This window comes from Dermacentor variabilis, chromosome 5 (assembly GCF_050947875.1).
Source record: "Dermacentor variabilis isolate Ectoservices chromosome 5, ASM5094787v1, whole genome shotgun sequence".
NCBI classification, from domain to species: Eukaryota; Metazoa; Arthropoda; class Arachnida; order Ixodida; family Ixodidae; genus Dermacentor; species Dermacentor variabilis.
In genome coordinates, this window is record NC_134572.1 from 140,504,149 (window position 1) to 140,525,127 (window position 20,979).

Consider the following 20,979-nt stretch of genomic DNA (forward strand, 5'->3'; position numbering starts at 1 on the left):
TGGCCGCCTACCGCATAAACGAGTGTTTCTTTTGAAAGCTCTCATTTTACGCCAGCTCTTGGTTTCGAAAAACATTTCCAGGGCACCTGAAGATTGGTATGCCTTTCTAGAAAGTCTTTAGAAAAACATTACGGCAGAACTTATTTTACGATGATTGCCGACAGCAAAGCGAATAGCAATCTGCCAATGTAGCGACCGACGAAAACCCTGAATTTACGTTCATTTAAGACATCTGGCGGTGATTCTGAGCGGTTCGTTACGTCGCGCTCGCTTGCCAAGGTTGCCCATATGCATGAAGGCATAACGACAACTGTATGATGCCAACCTTTTGACGCTGGAAAGACGATGGCGAAATGATAGCGATCGAACGACAAAGGCGTTCAACGATGATGGCCTGACGAGAATGCGCTCTCGATTCTTAAATTATGATGATGGTATAAAGACGACAATGTCATGATGACGACTTGAGCACAATCCGATGACGACTGTACGACGACTGTGGTGCGATGACGGCGGTATGACGACAACCGGAAGAAGCGGGGATTGAGCACGCTAGCATGACATGACGACGACGGGCTGACAATGGATACATGACAGCGCCTTTGTGACTGCGACTCCATAACGACAATGACGACGACTCCATGTCAACAAGGGTCCATACACCGGATTGAATGATCACAATGTGATTGCGATAGTGACGAACACGGAATGCCTTTCATGGATCGAAGAAGCTGGTATGAAGTGATTGCGTTGAAGGGAAGACGATGGGGAAACGACAGCAGTACAAGAGTAGCATGACGACAATGGTATTAGGACGACGGTATGAAAAGAATCGAATATCGCAGTTGCAGTGCTAATGATAGAGCCACCGCGATGGCATCCCGGCAGCGAATGGGACACAAGCACTGTATGATGACGACACAGTGAGAACGATGTCATGACAATGGTATGAGGACAGTGGGATGGCGATGGCCGTATGATGGCAATGGCATGACGAGAGTCAGCGGCATTACAACGACGGTCTAACAACGGAGGCATAATAGCAACTGTTGGACGATGATGGCTTGACAAATACGGCATATCCACGATTGAATGAAGACATTAAAATTACACTACAACGACGAAGAAAAACTGACTTTGATGGAACGACGGAAGTGGTATGAAAATGACAGCATGAACGAGATGACGTTACTTCTTAATAAATTATGAGTTTAAAATATAGGGATAGCATCGATGCTCGTAATTATGGTAGAATAGGAGGGCCTAGCTTAGCAATGAAGGACCATGTTGCTTCTCTTTGACATGCATATAGTTTCATCAAGACATGCTCGACGTCCACTGTTACAAATAAAAGGAAGCACATGACCCAATATTTTTCTCCTGAGGCCATCTGGACGCAATGAATGCTGCAAAATATCATGTAAGGACCGTCTTCTCTGCAGATAACGAAGTAGTTGTTTTCAGTGTTTAAAAATCAGGCCCGCAAATTATATCCAGAGGCATTAAAAAGCATAAAATATGCAGGGTTCCAGCTCAGACAATCGTTAATATCTGCAAACTGTCTGCGTCGTGTTAGGTAATGCGGAGCCCCCTATTGGGTTTTATCGGCGTGATGCTACGCAGCGGTCACGTGGAGCTCCGAAGAAAAGATCGCTACCATATGATCTTGTGCAGTGTTCGTTGCTCTGAGATGAAACCATCTTCCCTGCAGAGCATCAAGTATTCACTCCGTAGCAACAGGACGGGAAAACACTATAGAGGTCTAGGCATTGTCTAGCACGTCACATTGGGTCTGTCCAGAACATAAATTGTGCTAGCACGAAAAAGAGCCTGACATGTTTTATATCTTTAGGGGCACACAAAGAGAAATATTGGATCAAGCGAATTAAGTTCTACTTCTGCAATAAAAAAGCTGCATCTGTTTCAGCAACAGCTCGCCATGACGTAACGAACTTCTACAGCGTCTACTCAGATATAGTTCATTGTTTGATGGTAAAAGAAGACTAGATCGCCTTATGAAGAAACCCAACAGTCGATTAAGTAAATTTTGTGGATATTTCTTGCGCGAAAACGGCCCGGAGAGGAAATGATACCGTGGTTCTTGAATACTTTATTTCGCACGTGCTCAACAATCATATGTTTCCTTTAACAGTGAACTGCACTGTGCTTGGACAAACTTCCACACTCTCAGACTCCCATATCTTAGTAGGATATAATTATATAGGTCAAATATATTGCTTTATGTTACCTTATGTACGCCTTGGTATGAGCAAACGCCTATGCATTTTTTTCTTGTGTAGATATCCCTGCTTCTACTGACATTGTCGTAGCTTTCGACGTGGTTTTCCACAAACCAGCTCGTTCGGGCCGCATTCTTTATTCTGGGTATGTGCCGTTTTTGAGGATTACCATTGTCATTCTGATGTACTCCTCCTTCGTGCGACCGAGCATATCAAGGCATGTCAGCTTTCACGAGCGTATCGAAGAAGAATTACACGCAAACACACCACCTTGCGCCATATTGTGAGACACGCTATCTACAGTGTTGCTACAATGTTGCTACACTGCAGTGTTGCCCGTTCTGGTCTCCGAAATGCACGCCTAGGCACTACTGCTACCGGCCTCTATGCGGAGCGCAAAGCTTTCCATCGCGTATTTGTCAAGAACTGTTGTTGCGCGAAAGTCGAGCGATTAGAGCACTTCTCTCCAAAATGTACATTGCTTAACTCACGTAGTTTCAAATCCCGGGGGAGGCGGTTGTGGAGAAGCTTTATTTTTCTTTGAAACTGCGGCAATGGCGAAGCTCGGGATGACGAGGTGGCCTAACGCTGAAGAAAATTATGAGTGTGTGTCGCGAATGACAACAGCAGGGGCTGTCTAACTAAAGAATTGGATGGACCGTCGGACGGACAAATCGAGCACGTTAACTGCTGTCGCAGTAAAAGAAAAACAAATAAACAGAAAACAAAAAAGGAAGCGGAGCTCGTGCTGTAATCGTAACGATGGTACGCCTTCTCCTGTAGGCGTGAAAGCAGGGATGGTGTGTTGTTTGCTGACAGCATACGAGGCAGAGGGAGATAGTGTCTATGATGGCAATAAAGTTCGCCTCTTGGCAGCATGAGAACGCGGCATTTGGATTTCTCCTACCGCCTCTAATAATGAGCCAGTGTGTATATTTCTTCTCGTAGAACCCTTCCTAGGCGGCGCTTTAGAACTTGCAGTTCATAAAAAAAATAACATAGTGATGGGCCCTGGTGAGGCACCGCAAGGAAGGACGCACCGTTGGCCAGGTTTTGACGCGAAATGTAAAAAAAAGAAAGATTGTTTGACCTTGATTTCTCTTTGAACAAAAATATTTTAGTGCCACGTGATGGAGACGAAGTTTGTAGTGATCCATTAGCAGTCAAAGCTGGTTCCGTGTTTCACTTTACTATTCCGTTAATGATCCTCTATGATTGAACTGTGTGTCTCCGGTGAGATGCGTTTCGTCACGCTGCTGTGCTAATTCTCCAGACAGACTATTCCAAGTAGCAGCGGCGAACTGGCAAAAAGCGTTGAAGCAAATGCCGTCATTCACGAATATCTCATCACATGTGCAACGAATTGGAAATACTGTGAGCAAGAATATACTTTACGTCAAGTGGACCGTCAATGTATATAGCTGTCTTCTTACACCGCCCAAATTTCAGGCGCAAGCAATCACGCGCTCGTAATTACGGGAACCTATACAAAGTTCTTTTTTTAGAAACAAAGGAATAAATCATGAAAAGGTGTCTCGTGGTGTGAAAGTGACCTTGGAATCAACAGAGAATTCGAAGGCCTATGTAGTTCAGTTCTGCAGTACAATATCGCTCGCTCAGAATTGAAGCTTTTGAACAATAGTTCCCTCCTGTTGCTAGGCTGTAGATACCGAGCTATTCTCATCAATCTAGTCACGCAAGTGGTGGATGAGCCGTTTAGACTACCGTAAGTGAAGCACCGCCAGGAGGCACAGAAAAATTTATTACTTCGGTACCTGCACTGGTGTGTATATTACCGAGGCAGACAGGTGTCAGGTAATACCTGACACCTGCCTTGGCATAGGTCGCCGGCATCAATTCATGCTGCCTCAGTAGAAGAAGACACTGAAACAGAAAACAATTTTTGCTCATTCAGAATTTAAGCCCCGCCTGCAGCTTGTGAGCCATCCCACCATTATTGCTATTGTTGTCGTCGTCTTCATAGCTCCTACTGCTATCTTTCGTGGTAGTGCATATTTTTTTAGATTCGCGAAGCAGAAGAAATTGCTATCACACGCTGATAATTTCGGTGTACGACATCTTGACAGGCACCTTAGGCAAGCAATACTTGTACATAACAAAGTGTCACAGTAACTTTACGTTATGTAGTCTTCCGCTAGATCACTGTGGCACTCTGGGTGTAATTGATGACATCATGTGACTAAAGTAAAGAAATCTTGTGAAATCCTCCAATAGATTACGGACAAATGAATATACTGCTTCGCTTTCTGCACCTTGCAACTGGTCAATACTCGTCAGCTTCAAAACAAACTGATGTTTCTCTTCTACGCATGCGTATACACTTGCAGTGTTCGCATCAGTGGATAGATTTTGAGCTCAAAGAAGCTGAAATCTTTCTCACTAGCTCATGACTTAGTGCTTCATTATTCACGGGAAAGCATCAAATGGTCCAATGGGCGAAAACGCCGACGTCTGTAGCATAGAAATTCCACCTGAATGCCCATTGGCTGCGACGCATTGTATGTGCATTGTCTGCGATGTATCGTATTCCCATTGTATGTGCCATCCAGTGGTACATACACAGTGACCGAAGCTGGCGAGACGTTTATTGACACGTGCCCATTGCACCCATGACTGAGCTCGCTGAAGCGCTGGCAGGAAATACGTTAATTTAAATGTGTCACGTAGCAAGGGGCAATTGTGGCGTGGGCTGCTAAGGCGTCGGGTTGCTTTCATTGATGATGTAGACAGCTCAGAGATAGCTACAAAGATAGCTGCCGGAAAGGGCGCTTTACTAGCGGAGAGAAATCACAAATAAATTTCAGTTTCTCAATACAAGTTGTTCTCATCCGCACAACTTGAAGGAATACTACATATGCCATTTCATAACACAATTTATTCTTCAGGAGTTTCGCTTTATATTCTCCCCAGTAGTCATCCTTTACGCAAGAGACATTAGTGGGACCTTTTTATTTAATTATCCGTAGTATCCATATCCAAGGTATCGTCGGTAACCTCCGTAAGAAGGGTAGATCACATAGCTGGGATAGCCACCGTAACCACCGTAGCTGCTGTAGCCGCCGTAGCCGCCGTAGCCGCCGGAGCCGCCATAGCCGCCGTAGCCTCCGGAGCCGCCATAGCCTCCGTAAGATCCGAGTCCGTAGCCGAGCCCAGCGTATCCATTAACACCGTAACCGAGAACGAATGTAGCGGACGCAGCAGCAATCAGCAGGCACAGGGCGATGAGTATGGCCTTGGAAGAACAACAGACAGGAGTAGCTGCAACTTATGACTAAGTTCAACACGTGAAGAAACAGACTCGTTATGAATTCAACGTAAAGGAGCCAACAAACTGCTATTCTCAATAAATTTCCGCTGTTTATTCTTGAAGTGCTAAACTTCTTTTTTTCCATGTCTGCCGTGTCATCATATGTCTGTACAGATTAATCAACCAGAAGAACTGGGGATGACTCGTGTTTCACTCAGTGCGTCGCACCTGCCTAATTTTGGGGGTTATGGTGTAGGTATCCGAGTGAACATATCTATCCTTTTAGGTGGTCTGTTGTTGGCAGCCGACAAGTTATTGTGGGAGTGTTTCATCCAACGACTCAAACAGTGGCGGTGGTTCGAGTCATTCTTGTGATCAAAAGAAAATTGGCTTCTTTTTTCAAAGCCTGAATAATCCAAAGGTGCTGTGTCAAAAAATAATAATCGGGAGTTTTCTGACAATTGCCTTGCACTTCAGACTCAGAAAATGACACAGCGCGCACACCGCTGACCGTCGAAAGCGACGCTGCTAGCACAGTCATGCAGTGAGCCAAAGAGTAATACGTAGCAGGTTTGTCGCCATAAGAATGTAACAATAGATAACAATCCTGCCCTAAAGCCGCATAATTGACCTAGGCATCATACCCGCGATTATGCATGCAGTTTTTTTATTATACATGGATGTGTTAAACTTAGATGATGTCATGAATTTTAGTGCCAGCACACAGCGCAGGGCTTCCCAATTTCATCATAATGGAGGGGCACTAGGCTGCCAAACCTTTGAACTGAATGATCCGGCTGCGTCTCTTTTTTTTGCTTGATTTGTGACCGATGCAAAGCAGTTCATGAAAGCTCTTGATCAAAGTAAGCAATATGAACACGTTGGAAAATTATTTGCTTCAGACTGGGAACAAAAAGGGGCTAGGGTGGCGAGCCACAAACCCTCATTTAAAAGGTAACCTCCATAAGAAGAATTTGAATTTTTTTATTAACCAACAGTAAAAGTTATTGCAATGAAAATAAAGTAATACTCAATACTTTATACCCCAAGGCTTAAAGGAAAACGCTAACAATGTCAGCGTTTCGATGAAAACGACGCCAAAACCATCGAATTGACTGGTATTTCCTAAATATATACAGGAAATGCGAAAGCGTACTTCTATTCGTCTCAGCTACCTTGGTCTTATTAATACTATTTTTTATTTGTTTGATAATTTAGCGTAAAAAATGTGATAGTATTCTTCTTGTGGTGGGCAAGAAATTCAGCGCTAATGAAAAATTACCCCAGTTCAATAATCAAAATGCAGAAATCCAGATAAACAGTAAAGTTAAGTCCAGCTATTTATTTACACCAGCGATCAAATAACAGGATTGTAGTATCTCGACGACAAGATGTATGAGACAGTACTTGGTGTGTAACATCAACTCCCTCATGGGAAGCTTTCAGGCCGCGGCAACGACGGTTGAAAAATGCTCGCGGCCGAAATCTTTTCGTTTGGCGTAGCATAATTTAGCGCGCTCATAGCAGAAATTCATACGTTTCCAGATCGCAGTTAAGCCTAATATGAAATATTCTCAATAATGGCGTCCGGTATAAACTCTACTAGGAGTAATTTTAGCCATAGGAGAGAAATGGGGCGTATATGTAGTGGCAATACACTTGCGTTTTTTTGTCTTTCGCGCGCAAGAATTACGTGTGCTAGTGTTTCACATCTGTCATCCCATCCATGAGCTAAGGTATTGTTGCAGCTTTATATTCTCGCAGTACTTCTTGTTTTTGCTCGCGCTTCGTCAAAGAATCGGTAGACACGTAACAAGCCAGCGCAACGAATGTCCACAAACTCTTTCGAGGCTTTCTCACTGTGTAACCAACGGCTTACTCCCTTAAATGTGGCGAAGTTTTCCAGTGTAGATTTTGTGTTATAAAGCAGTAATGCTAGGTGGCGAAGCTCAAGCTCGACCCAATTTATTTTTAAAAAAATATAAGACTCTGGCATTTCTAGCTGCAATTTGTGCACGCTGGCTGAACTGCATGGTTTGCAATTTCAGTTTTTCTAATATACTTCCCTAAGAATTATTTTTTTAAATCTTTTTGAGGCGTTCAGCTTTCTTTACTAAATAACAGCGAATTTTTATGTTTAACCGTTTTTCTTTGGCCCCATCTCGAAGATCGTGAAATCCTTACAGCTAGCGCAGCAGGAAGAAGAACAGGATATTACTGTACAACCGGTCGAGCTGGTAGAGCCAGTAGTACCGATGGTACTCATACAGATAATATCGCGCGTTACCCCACGTAGGCATGTTGGTGAGGGGAGCATTCTCACATTGTTCCCTTGGAGTAATTGCAGTTGCTAGCCATGATCTGGGGCATTTCATACGGCGTAAGTTGAGAGATAAAGAGTTGTTTCCAAAGCCGTCTTATATTTTTCTCTAAACGTGATTCCATCTACAGAGCATTACTCTTTTATGTAGGCTGATTGCCCATAGTCCAAGCATTCTGTCATACGAATATTTCTTAGGTGAGTCGCAGTAATAAGATTGGGATTCTTTTGCGTCAATCGCGTGCTTTAGATTACATTACGAAGTTATTTTTGCGTTAATAAGTTTACGCTTTTAATATGTTTGCCACTACCGCGACGCGACTGCATGACAGATTTCGTGGCATCTTATATTGGTATCTAGCTTCGACGATAAACTCTAGTCCCTGAATAGACATTAGTGTTATTTGGATTAAGCTTATGCGATAGGATTTAGATCTATAGATATATATATATATATATATATATATATATATATATCCTGGAGACCAAGAAAGCACGCCCCTTTATGCTTGCACGCGTGTGTGCCTGCTAAGCATCGAACCGGGTGTCAAATGCGAAGGAACAAGCAGTACTTACCGCGAACTTCATTGCGATGCCTCTGGAAGACTGCTGCTTCTAAAGGGTACCTGGCAGAACGTGCCCTTAGGCTGAGACTAGAGGACCGACATGGAGACTATTTATATATCGTCGGCGGGCGGCTTCAACTTGAGTCTAAGGTACCTAGAGCGAGCCTTACCCCCTGCTCGTAATCCTCATTAACAAAGGCAGCTGCCAGTGCGAGGACGTTCGGCAGACGATATCGATTCATCTAAACTCGAGGCGTGCGTCGTCTGCTGCGAACGCCGATTCGTTCGCGGTTTCGTCACGCGTTCAGACAGCTCAGCTCCACGCGTGTCTTTGGAGAGTGTCTTCTTCTGGCCGTGTGACGTGTAATTGCGGCCTCGTCTCACGGAATTCGCTAAAGCGGGGGTACGGCTAAGCCAGCGTAATGCTGTTACCTCACTCATGCTTCGCAGTATATGCGACGCGGGCACCGCGAAGGTGCCTTACTTCTTCGGTGCCGGCTAATGTATGGTCGCCGTTTCTTTTTCTAATGTGCCACAGACAAGATATCATGACTGTGCCGCCCTCGACAGAATGCTCCTTCAATGGGTATTATTATAATAATTGCTCTGGTGGCTGGATATGTCGACCATGATTAACGGTACGCGGTGAAAAGCTTGCCGAGCAGACTTTTGTATGCCGTATGTGGTGTAACCTTGGTGCTGTCAAGTATAATTATAGGTATTATTAAGTGGGGCTTTGTTATGACTAGAAGAAACAACGAGGGACGAGCGAATCATCATATTACTATACCATGTTGTATCGTTCGAGCAGTACGTTCGAGGCAGTACCGCATCGCTGAATAACATAGCCACCTTTACGGATAACGAAGGCAGGTTACATGCACAAAAGCGATGAAAGTAAGGCTTTCGTTGAGAGTGCAAGCATAGAAAGCCTCTGAAAAATCTTATTAGCTTTCATCAGAGACTGAATAATTGAAGGATGCAGTCTTACAGAGGTGTCAAAATTACGACTCGATTATGAGGCACACTGTACTATGGTGCTTCGAAATAATTTTGACCATCTGTGGTTCTCAACCGTGCTCCCAATGCACGGTAATCGGAAAATGTGGCCGCCGTGGTTGGGATTGAACGCGCAACCTCGAGCACTGCAGCGCAATGCCATAGCGACTAGGTTACGACGGAGGTTGACTCAAAATTCCTGTAGAGTTCTGATATATTTAACAGGTTTTTTTCAGCATTCCACTGACAAATAAGTGCTTATCTCCTGATTTTTTTATTGTGTGAAGTACTAGACGTATATGATTTCACTATAGCTCAATTTCGCTGGATAGCTGCGGCTGTAATGGGGATGTGCGTTTCGGCACGTTACACTTAACACTCCGTCTAATAAACGTTTTTCACTATCCTGGTTACAAGGCAAGAGTATATTGCAGTCAAAGTAATACGTTCAGTGACAGCTTGAAAATGCAATGGCAAATGCACTGCTGTCGAACTCAAACGGCATTTGTATATATGCCTCAGCCAATTACGTTCACTCATTTCCGTGATGTAATGTCGGCAGATGACTTCTTTTAATATCGTCGTCTCTTCAGAAGTATATTTTCGAGCTTGGAAGCAGTCAAGGTGTTCTTTTGCTGGAAGAGTTTGTACTGAATTCATTGGCTCTGACTGAGCACAGCTCACTTCGCAATTTCAGCTCACACAAGGTTAAGCACCTTGACAGCAATGCCTATATTAAATGTCAAGGTCTTCTTTCTCAAGCTTTGAACCGTCTATTTCATCGTGGTTCTCTAAACAGTCGTTGTTTCATAAGCTATACAGATCGGAACGAAAGACGCTATATAAGGGTGAAAGAGACAAGGTTCGAAGCTTCATTTCATTACCTTTTTCCAGAGCAGACTCTAGTCGCGCTCTTTTTACTTTAAATATTTAACTGATAGGTCCACGGCGAGTCCTTGTTGAATGCCAAGTCGCATAAACACAGAAGTGTCGGTACCGTTTGCTAGTAATCAGTCCAATGCGTTAATGCGTGCTTAGTGCTTTTATTTGTATTCAAGCAGGCACTTTTCATAGGCGCATATCAGCAATAAAACAGCCGTACGAGCTTTAAGCGAAACTTTGGCCACAGAGTTGACAGACGATACAGACAATGCGTGCTCTTTCACGTTTCTTAGGTGTCGATGGCCTGGACTGACGCTTGTGATATCAATTATGCGATGTGTCCTTCACCTAGTTCCTCCCATTATCACGTCCCATTGTGACCCTTTTTCTTCCCTCCTTGCTTTTCCCTTACGTAGAGTAGCAAGCCACATGCTCCATTTTCCGGCCGACCCCTCTACATTTCCCAGTCATTAAACTATTTCTTCCCCTGGGCAAATATTATTACTTTTTCTACTTATACATCATTTCACCATCGATTGCACAATGTTTCGCTGAAACTTAAACTGCGCCGCACAATTTCGATTCTGCTTCAAACAGAAGAGCAAGCAATAAAATGTGTAGCATTCAATATATAACTTACTTCCTGATTCAACTTATACAAATATATGTTCCATGCTGTAATTGGACTCTCCCCTCGCCCCCCTTCCCTCCCACTTTTTTTTGCCGTTTCTCGTACCACCGGTGTGAGGCGGAACCTCTTGACAGCCATCATTGGGCAATCAACGATTTATTCTTAATTGCAGCTCACACCGACAAGTCATCATGAGTTCCTATACTGGGACTGTGTCCGGCAAGACGTGTTCTCGCTGTCGCAACCACGGCATGCGCGTGGTCCTGAAGGGCCACAAGAGGCAGTGTCCGCACCGCTACTGCACGTGTGACCGCTGCGACCTGGTCACCATGCGAAGGCAAATACTGGCCGAGGAGGCGTCCATTCAGAAAAAGCAGGAGGCTGAGTCCACCCTACTGGCTGCCGGCCGACTCTGTGGCCAAGATAATTTGGGTAAGTTTCTGGAAGAACAAGGCAAGACGAAGCAACTCACAGGTTCCACGACATGGAGAATCCGGGGTGCGCAATTGACGGCCATGAATCTCACCCCGTATCTTCCTATATACTATAACTCATGAGCCAGTTCAACCAATTCCACAACACTTCCTTTCTCATTCGCTCATTGTAAAGGATGTCCTGGAACTGACCTTCATTTCTTGGCGTATATGCCGCATACTAAAGTGGCGATGGGAATGCATGCAAGGCTCGTGCAGTTTATGTCCCAATTAAGGAAGACAAGAGTGTCAAATTTACTGATGAAATTATTAAGCTGCGAACGAGAGAAGAAAAGGAAGCACACATGGAGAGGAAGGGAGCCCAATGAAACCTGTCGTCTCATAATCAACAGTACAACTGTGAAAGATAATTTTCACAATGCTGCCTTTTTGTTGCAGCATTTGCGTTAGGCGAGAAAGATGGCTAATGAACAAATCTCCTATAACACGCCCATAACCTGGTTCGCAATTTAAGTTTCAGTGTGTTCAGCTGTCATTGTCGTCTTAGTGGTCGTACAGACGAGTAAAAAAGATTTTCCATAAGTTGGTTCTATAGGGAGAAGTTGGTTTTATAGGTTCCATAGGTGTGGGTGCTATATTCTCGTATGTTACCTGGATGTAAGAAAAGATTAATTAATCATGCACAGCTCAAGATTATAGTTCCACAAAGTTATTGTGTTATGCTCCAGGAGAGAATATTCAAAGACTAACGTATGTTGAGCCGTGCCAGTGTAGCCTAATACTATGCAAATAAGCATTTTACATTGCAATAACAATATTATCACGTGCTAGTAATAGTGAGCCGGCAACAATTAGCAGCCCTTCTGTGGGAAATCACTGAAAAGTATGTTTTAATTAATTATGTTGATGATTGAAACAAGGAAAAAGCATTTTGACAGAGTGAGTTCAATTCGTTTGGCAGTCATTTAACAATTCTCTGTGCTTCAAAATTGAACTCAACAGTCAAGCTTCCCTGATATTCATACTATTGCTTAAATGGCTCTTAGTAACGTTTCGTGTGAGGCGCGCTTTCTATCGGCTGCGTCGTTCTTTTCTCTACTTTGCACTTTTGTGCTTTATAGAAATTCGTCCTTGGTACCTCACGCAAACTCACCTCAAAATAAAGGCTACAAACGTCGCAACGCAGAATAGGCGTGCGAATACAGTAACACATAGAACATTTTTATCACCGAGGTTGCTGACGTCTTTCATTAGTTGTACAAGAGCAACAGTTTCTGCTTTACTTACCAATATGAGTGATAGCTTTTTTAGATTGCACGAAATCCCCCCAAAATTGTGGCGTTTTATATGCCAAAACAACAATCTGATAATGAGTCAGGCCGTAGTGGGGGACAATGGAATAATTTTGACCGGCTGGCGTCCTTGAGGTGCACCCGACGCACGGTGCACGGGCGTTATTGCATTTTGGCCCCGTCAAGACGCGGCCGCGATTTCCTCCCTCGACCTCATGCTTGGTAGCGCAGCGCTAAATCCACTGAACCACGGCAGGTGGACGAAAGCCAAACAATCAGCGTCATTCTGGTTTTGAGTCGTATTAGGAATGCTCAGTGTGCATGACATATCCTAACACACTTATATCGAACAATACGCTGTTTTTATTCTATTCGTTTCTGATACCTCGATCCCACCGACAGCAATTGTTTCCTAACACAGACCATTCCTGACCGTAACTGGAACGTTAATTCACTTTACTTCAGTGATGAACAGAAGAAAGGCCTCTGCAGTGAAGAAGAGGCAACCAGTGTTTCAAGTGTTTACCAAAAGAGCAATACAAACATTAATATCCGCTGCAATTCGCTAAATACTTTTCAAGGCGCTCAAAAGTTTTGAATAAAATGGTTCAATCTGGAAAACCAACAGCACCGGCAAACTCACAGTCTTTTAAGTGAAAGTGACAATAGCTTTGATTACAAGCTCCCAAATTTTACCGAATAACTACGCAGCCTAAAAGATAGAAATAAAAGCAAGCTACGAGATGTATGAGTGTTACTGGAGCTTTGCTGCAGGCCATGTGGTGTTCCGAAATGTTCTGGCATTAGAATGATCTAATGAGTGTGAGATTCCATTATAGTCACTTTCTAGAGGACTGTTGAGCCCTGGCGGCTGCGACGAGGCGGCCTTCGAGACCTGAAGGCAACTGCCGTAATGCATCTAATAGCTTTCCTTCTATTAAATAATGGTGTACACCTTCATGCCGTACATTTCTATAGTTTCACCTCCATCCTCGTTGACTAGAATTATTTTCCAATTTCTTAATTTCTTTTACGTTTTTACATTCGCGGACATTAGCTACGCCACATGTATCCTCTTAAGAGAGATACCATACTACAACTAAAGTTGCGAATGTCGAGCTGTAAAGATGTCGCGAGAGGGCTCAATGTCAGCGCAAGAACGGGTTTATTTGTTTTGCTATGATTTTATAAGTTAGGCGCCTGCATAACTTACGCTCCTTATCTCAAGGGTACTGCGTATGAATTAGGCAAGCAGTGCTTTCTGTTATGTTACGCGTTTCACTGTATTGTTACCCCTTCAAATCTTGAGCAAGCGTTGGCTTGCATTATTCATTTTTTTTTGGGGGGGGGGGGGGGTTACGAGCCAAAACTACTTTCTGATTATGAGGCACGCCGTAGTGGAGGGCCCCGGAAATTTCGACCACCTGGGGTTCTTTAACGTGCACCGAAATCTAAGTACACGGATGTTTTCGCATTTCGCCCCCATCGAAATGCGACTGCCGTGGCCGGGATTCGATCCCGCGAAGGCTTGCATTATCGAGGGGCTGCTTGGAACTGCAGTGGTAACAAAAGATGCATTGTGTAGACGTCTCTGTGGCTCGAGCCGTTATTTCCCCTGAACGTTTGCCGAAATGTCGAAAGGCACTATGTACGCGTGAATAAGAAAAGCGCTGGCGGGCATGGCTTCGCTGTGACTCATGCGAGCTCGCGCCGACAAATGATGTGTTGAAGGATGTGCCGATCTTTCCGCACAAGCGGGGAAAGTATGTTTCACCTGTCGTTGGGAAACGCTAACGACGTTCCGTGCGAATGGATTCCGTGTGACTCATCCATCTCCAGGAAGCGAAATGACGTTCGAAATGCCATCAAGGGACATTTCACATCGACTCACGTGCAATTGCTGCCATTTGGCATGGTCGGCTTATGGCTACTATAAACTTACGCATCTCACGACTGGGAGTGAAGGTTTCCCCGCAATTATTAAGCAATGAAAATCTATGCGTCAAATAATTTTACGGAGCTTTACTTGTAGGCATTCCCTCCAGTATTGTCACAGGTGGAAATAACTCAGAATGAAGCTCGAAATCCTCTTTCTTGTTCTCTTCTTCTTGTCTGTTTTACTTGTAATTCCTTCATTATTGCTTTCTGTAACTATCATTTTTCTCGTGGACAGCATGAACGTATATGAAAAAGGCCCCAAAACACAATAGTGATTTCTAAAATAACTCGATCATCTGGTTATTTTTTAACATCGGCGACACTCATTTAAACAAATGAAAGAATTAAAGCTACCTTTGTCGCGGTGTACTGTGCATCCAATCAATTACTTCAGCAAATTGTCGAATGACATTTTTTCACAACACGACTTAGGCAATCTGGTGAACGCTAATTTAATAATTCTTCTAAATCATTCTTTTAAGTATTTATGTCTAAGCGTTCGTTCAAACTCAGCGCTATTTCTAACAATCGAAAATCAACCGAATGCGTAGCCGACTTCTTTTCTGACCTCTCACAATGCCATGTGTATAATTGCACAGAATCATCCACGATGTGTCTTTCATCTAGTTTCTCCTAAAGTTATGAAAATCTTAGGTAGAAATCTCACGGGACACCGCGCTATTACACAGTGTCCGGCGCACGCCAGCGTGATTGCGAACGAGAAGACAGAGATCCTTGCTCGAGAATATAGCATCCCACTGACGGAATGTATTCTCGCAGAATCCCCTATCACAACAAAGGAAATCTTGGAGGCGCAGCGGTGAGGAAGGTAACGGTATAGCTTTCTAGACCCGTCCTTGGACTCAGCCCAAATGCGGGACTGGCGCAGCCTACTAACACGTTCATACCTATGTATACTCCCAGTACACCACATACACCCCAGCCGGTACTCCAAGGTTTGCCCCTGGTGCAAGGGACCGCCATCTCTTGACCATATCACATTCACATGGTCGTGCCATAGCCGGCTACAAGAAGACAAAATGCCCCCCTTTTTTGGGGCGGAACTCCAAGAGTAGGCAGTGGGAGGTCTGGCCTGCCAGCACGTTGCGGGAGGACCTATTGGCCCTTCTTGACCAAGCCCGGCGTGCCACGATCGCCAGTGCGACCCTTACCTGAGGGGCTCACCCAACACTGAACCTATATCTAATCTTCAAGAAAAGTTTCGTATTACTACTACTACTACTGCCCCATTGTTCAGTTCTAGCTCCATTATTGGTCATCAATATAAATGACGTACCAAAATAATTAGTAGCCTTGATATCCGTTCCAACGCTGATAATTGTGTACTTTAGGGCGGAATAGGCAGTGTGCAAAGCGTGGCGTCTGCGACGCGTTTCTGGCACCCGAATCACTTCCGGCGCATTTAGCCCGCTTCAGCATAGCTTTCAAGAACATTCTTTTATTATTCGGAGGAAGCCGTCGCTGCGACGTATAGTTGGCCACTTCCTCCAAAAACCGGAGAGGACAACCGACGATTAACGGATCATTCGCCATGCTTTGGAGAGGATGTGAAATATGGAAAGTGAACAATTTCTTTTATTAATATTTTATTACGATATACTAACACTATAGCTTCCTTTTTAATATTCATCCACTATTTCACCTCTAAAGTGCGTAACTATATATATTTATGCAGCTGTCATCTTCGCAAGCAATTTATAATGTTCTCTTGATATTAAGACAGTCACTAATGATGCACTTGTATATCTGAAGCATAAAGTGAGAGCTGCTCCAAAATACATTAGTTGTAAATGTATAGATCGGTGATTTGCCGTATGCTGGAAGATTCCTCGGTGTGATGACCGCTCATCGCAAGAATTATTTTTTTTATTTGTCTACATTATAACCATTACTGGGACACGATACTTGGAACTTCTATCATGGTACGGATGCAACATACTTGTGGGATAATTATTTAAGATAAAGATACGGGATAACAAAATATTTATTCTATTCTATACCACACTCCCCATTTATATTTTAATGTACTTCGTATAAATTACCGCATTCTTCGCTGCAGCTCCATTATAGGAGCCGCTGCAAGTTTACAATAGTTGGCTCGCAGATTTCCTAAATCCGGCAGACAGACCACGTTTTTGTGGAAGTTCCTGTGTTGTTATACAAAGCTTGTCTGGTGGTCGAACGAAGTATTACATTACCAATCCTCACTCGTTTGTGCGCTTGCAGGGTCTGCATCAAATCAACGTACATACGCTTCGCAGTCATCGGTTTCTCCATGCACCATACGAGGCTTTAGACAATGGAGCAGTCCTAAAGCGGTTCAGCATCCTATTTTGCAAGGTCTTAGGTTATATATTACTGAAATTATATCACAGCAAGCATGATTTTGTACACCTAATAGATTGGCATGTGACTTATGGGCATAATAATATCTATGTGAATTATACGGCGCTCTAAACTTTTTTTGATTTTAGGTGCCAGTAAATGGGCCTGAATGACAACGGCATCTGCGATTTCTGGTTGCAGAAATCGCAGATCAAGCAACTTTTTAAGAATGAATTGCTTTTATCTCCCATGTTCAGCGACCTTTAAGCAACCTTAAGCCAAAATCTTGAGCCGTTATCCGGGCACTCAAAACGAGAATGGAAGGAGAGCACCCGGGCATCGTTGCGCCAACAAAACTAGATCATCCGGGCAACCAGTCAAAATTTAAGGAAATACGGCCTTTGGCCCCCAACGTTTTGTAAAGCACCACATTACATACGCTATTCACTGCCCAAACAAGTCACAAAGGTACTGCTTTCGAGTTCTCCCTAACATGTGTTCACAATATCACTCAAGTTGAAACTTCTGGTACGCTGAAGTTTTATTTGTCATTTGGAATAGGTGGCGTTCAAAAGGCAGATACAGGGCACAATATATTTCTTTGTCATCTATTGGCGCTGAAACAGGGTTGCCTGTGCTCGTTTCAAACCCAGTGGTCCATGTGTTCCACGGTGTTGACTGCTTTCGGCTTTTATTGATGTATGTACCTGAGCCTCATTGCAGCTGAATTTTTCAAAGTGCCGTTCTGGACGCCACCAAAGTGCCATCCTTCGGCATTGCGTGGACGCTACCCTTACAGCACGACACACAAAATCCGATGACATGTGACTGACTTCCCTGCTCCAAATTATGCTAGATATGTTCGCAGCTTTGTGGAACTATGTTCTTATTTTCAACCATTCCGAAACAATTTTTCCAGTCACTGCGTGTCCGCTCACTGATGCCGTCAAATAGGACGTTTTTTTTTCCGGGGTCCTCTACAAGCCGTAACATTCTCCTAGCTAAACGCCCTCCTCATTACACCACCCATCGTGGAACACCACGATATCAGCCCTAACCGAAGTCCGCACTGATGCTAGTGGTTACGGCATAGGCGCAGTCCCTTCCCAACGCCAACGTGGACAGCACCAGGTTACTGCTTACACCAGCAGAGCCTACCCACCTCAGATAGAAATTACTCCTTTACTTAGCACAAGTGTCTCGCGACTGCGCGGATCATTGCAAAATTTTGCCCATAACCTTTCAGCCGACCGTTCACAGTAGTCACCGACCACCCCGCCCTTTGTTGGCTTGCTTCTCTAAAAACCCCACAGGCCGGCTCACCCGCTGGGCTCTGCGCCAAGAATACTTGTACTCGATTGGTTAAAAGGAAGGACTGCACCATGACAGTGATTATTTACCTCATTATCATCTTGCCGACGCTGACTTTTCAAACTGATAATTGATCAAAGCGGTGCAGCAGTGGCGTAGAGGTAGAACACCCGCCTCGCGTGCAAGAGGTCCGTGGTTCGAATCCCGGTTCCGCGCAATTTTCCACCGGATTAAAAAAAAATCCGCGTGTTGATAAAATTACATAAGCAGGCCATGAGTGTGGCCTCATCCCGGTGACCAGAACCGGTAACGCACTCCCTCACCAGAGCAGGATTGGCCACCCTGGAGCAGTACTTGGCCACAACCTCCAATATGAACGCAACAATAAAACCCCCGCCCTCAGTCCCCAGCAGCAGCGAAGCAACTGACCACGGCGGCGGTCACACCTACGACGCAGCAAAGGGTGCTAAGAATCCCTGGATCCGGACAGGCCGCCATTGGAATCTGAACCTGGCAACATTTAACGCTAGAACGTTATCTAGTGAGGAGAGTCTCGCAGTGCTATTGGAGGAATTACAGTGCAGTAAATGGTATATAATAGGGCTCAGTGAAGTTAGGAGGCCAAAAGAAGCATATATAGTGCTAAAAAGTGGGCACGTCCTGTGCTACCGGGGCTTAGCGTAGAGACGAGAACTAGGAATCGAATTCCTGGTTAATAAGAATACAGCTGGTAACATACAGTAATTCTATAGCATTAACGAGAGGGTGGCAGGTCTTGTTGTGAAACTTATTAAGAGGTACAAAATGAAGGTTGTACAGGTCTCCGCCCCTGCATTCAGTCATGATGACCAGGAAGTCGAGAGCTTCTATGAAGACGTGAATCGGCGATGGGTAGAGTGAAAACAAAATACACTATACTGATGGGCGACTTCAGTGCCAAGGTAGGCAAGAAGCAGGCTGGAGACACGTCAGTGGGGGAATATGGCATAGGCTCTAGGAATAGCAGAGGAGAGTTATTAGTGTAGTTTGCAGAACAGAATCATATGCGGATAATGAATATCTTCTTCCGCAAGCGGGATAGCCGAAAGTGGACGTGGAGGAGCCTGAACGGCGAGACTAGAAATGAAATAGACTTCATACTCTGCGCTAACCCTGGCATCGTACAACATGTGGACGGGCTCAGCAAGGTGCGCTGCAGTGACCATAGGATGGTAAGAAATCGAATTAGCCTTGATTGTAGGAGGGAACGGAAGAAACTGGTACACAAGAAGCCAATCAATGAATTAGCGGGAAGATGGAAACTAGAGGAATTTCGGATCAAGCTACAGAACAGGTATTCGGCTTTAACTCAGGAAGAGGACCTTAGTGTTGAAGAAATGAACGACCATCTTGTGGCATCAATCAGGAGTGTGCAATAACGTCGGTGATAACTCCGTTAGACAGGATACCAGTAAGCTATCGCGGGAGACGAAAGATCTCATCAAGAAATGCCAATGTATGAATGCCTCTATCCCTACAGCTAGAATAGAACTGACAGAAATTTCGAAGTTAATCAACAAGCGTAAGACAGCTGACATAAGGAAGTGTATTATGGATAGAATTGAACATGCTCTCAAGGACGGAGGAAGCCTAAAAGCACTTAAGAAGACACTAGGAATAAGCAAGAATCAGATGTATGTGTTAAGAGACAAAGCCGGCAATATCGTTACTAATATGGATCAGATAGTTCAAGTGGCTGAGAAGTTCTATAGAGATTTATACAGTACCAGTGGCACCCACGACGATAATGGAAGAGAGAATAGTCTAGAAGAATTCGAAATCCCACAGGTAACACCGGAAGAAGTAAAAAAAGCCTTGGGAGCTCTGCAAAGGGGGAAGGCAACTGGAGGGAATCAGGTAACAGCAGATTTGTTGAAGGATGGTGGGCAGATTATTCTAGAGAAACTGGCCGCCCTGTATACGTAATGCCTCATGACTTCGAGCGTACCGGAATCTTGGGAAAATGCTAACGTAATCCTAATCCATAAGAAAATGGACGCCAAAGACTTGACAAATTATCGACCGATCAGCTTACTGTCCGTTGCCTAGAAAGTATTTACTAAGGTAATTGCAAATAGAATCAGGAACACCTTAGACTTCTGTCAAGCAAAGGAGCAGGCAGGATTCCGTAAAGGCTGCTCAATAAAAGATCATAATCACACTATCAATCAGGTGATAGAGAAATGTGCGGAATATAACCAACCCTTATATATAGCTTTCATTGATTACGAGAAAGCATTTGATTCTGTCGAAACCTCAGCAGTCATGGAGGCATTACGGAATCAGGGTGTAGACGAGCCGTATGTAAAAATACTGAATGATATCTATAGCGCCTCCACAGCCACTGTAGTCCTCCATCAAAAACGCAACAAAATCCCGATAAAGAAAGGCGTCAGACAGGGAGTACGATTTCTCCAACGCTATTCACAGCGTGTTTACAGGAGGTATTCAGAGACCTGGATTGGGAAGGATTGGGGATAAAAGTTAATGGGGAATACCTTAGTAATTTGCGATTCGCTGATGATATTGCCTTGCTTATTAACTCAGGGGACCAATTGCAATGCATAATCACTGACCTGGAGAGGCAAAGCAGGAGAGTGGGTCTAAAAATTAATCTACAGAAAACTAAAGTAATGTTTAAGTCTTGGAAGAGAACAGCAATTTACAATAGGCAGCGAGGCTCTGGAAGTGGTAAGGGAATACATCTTCTTAG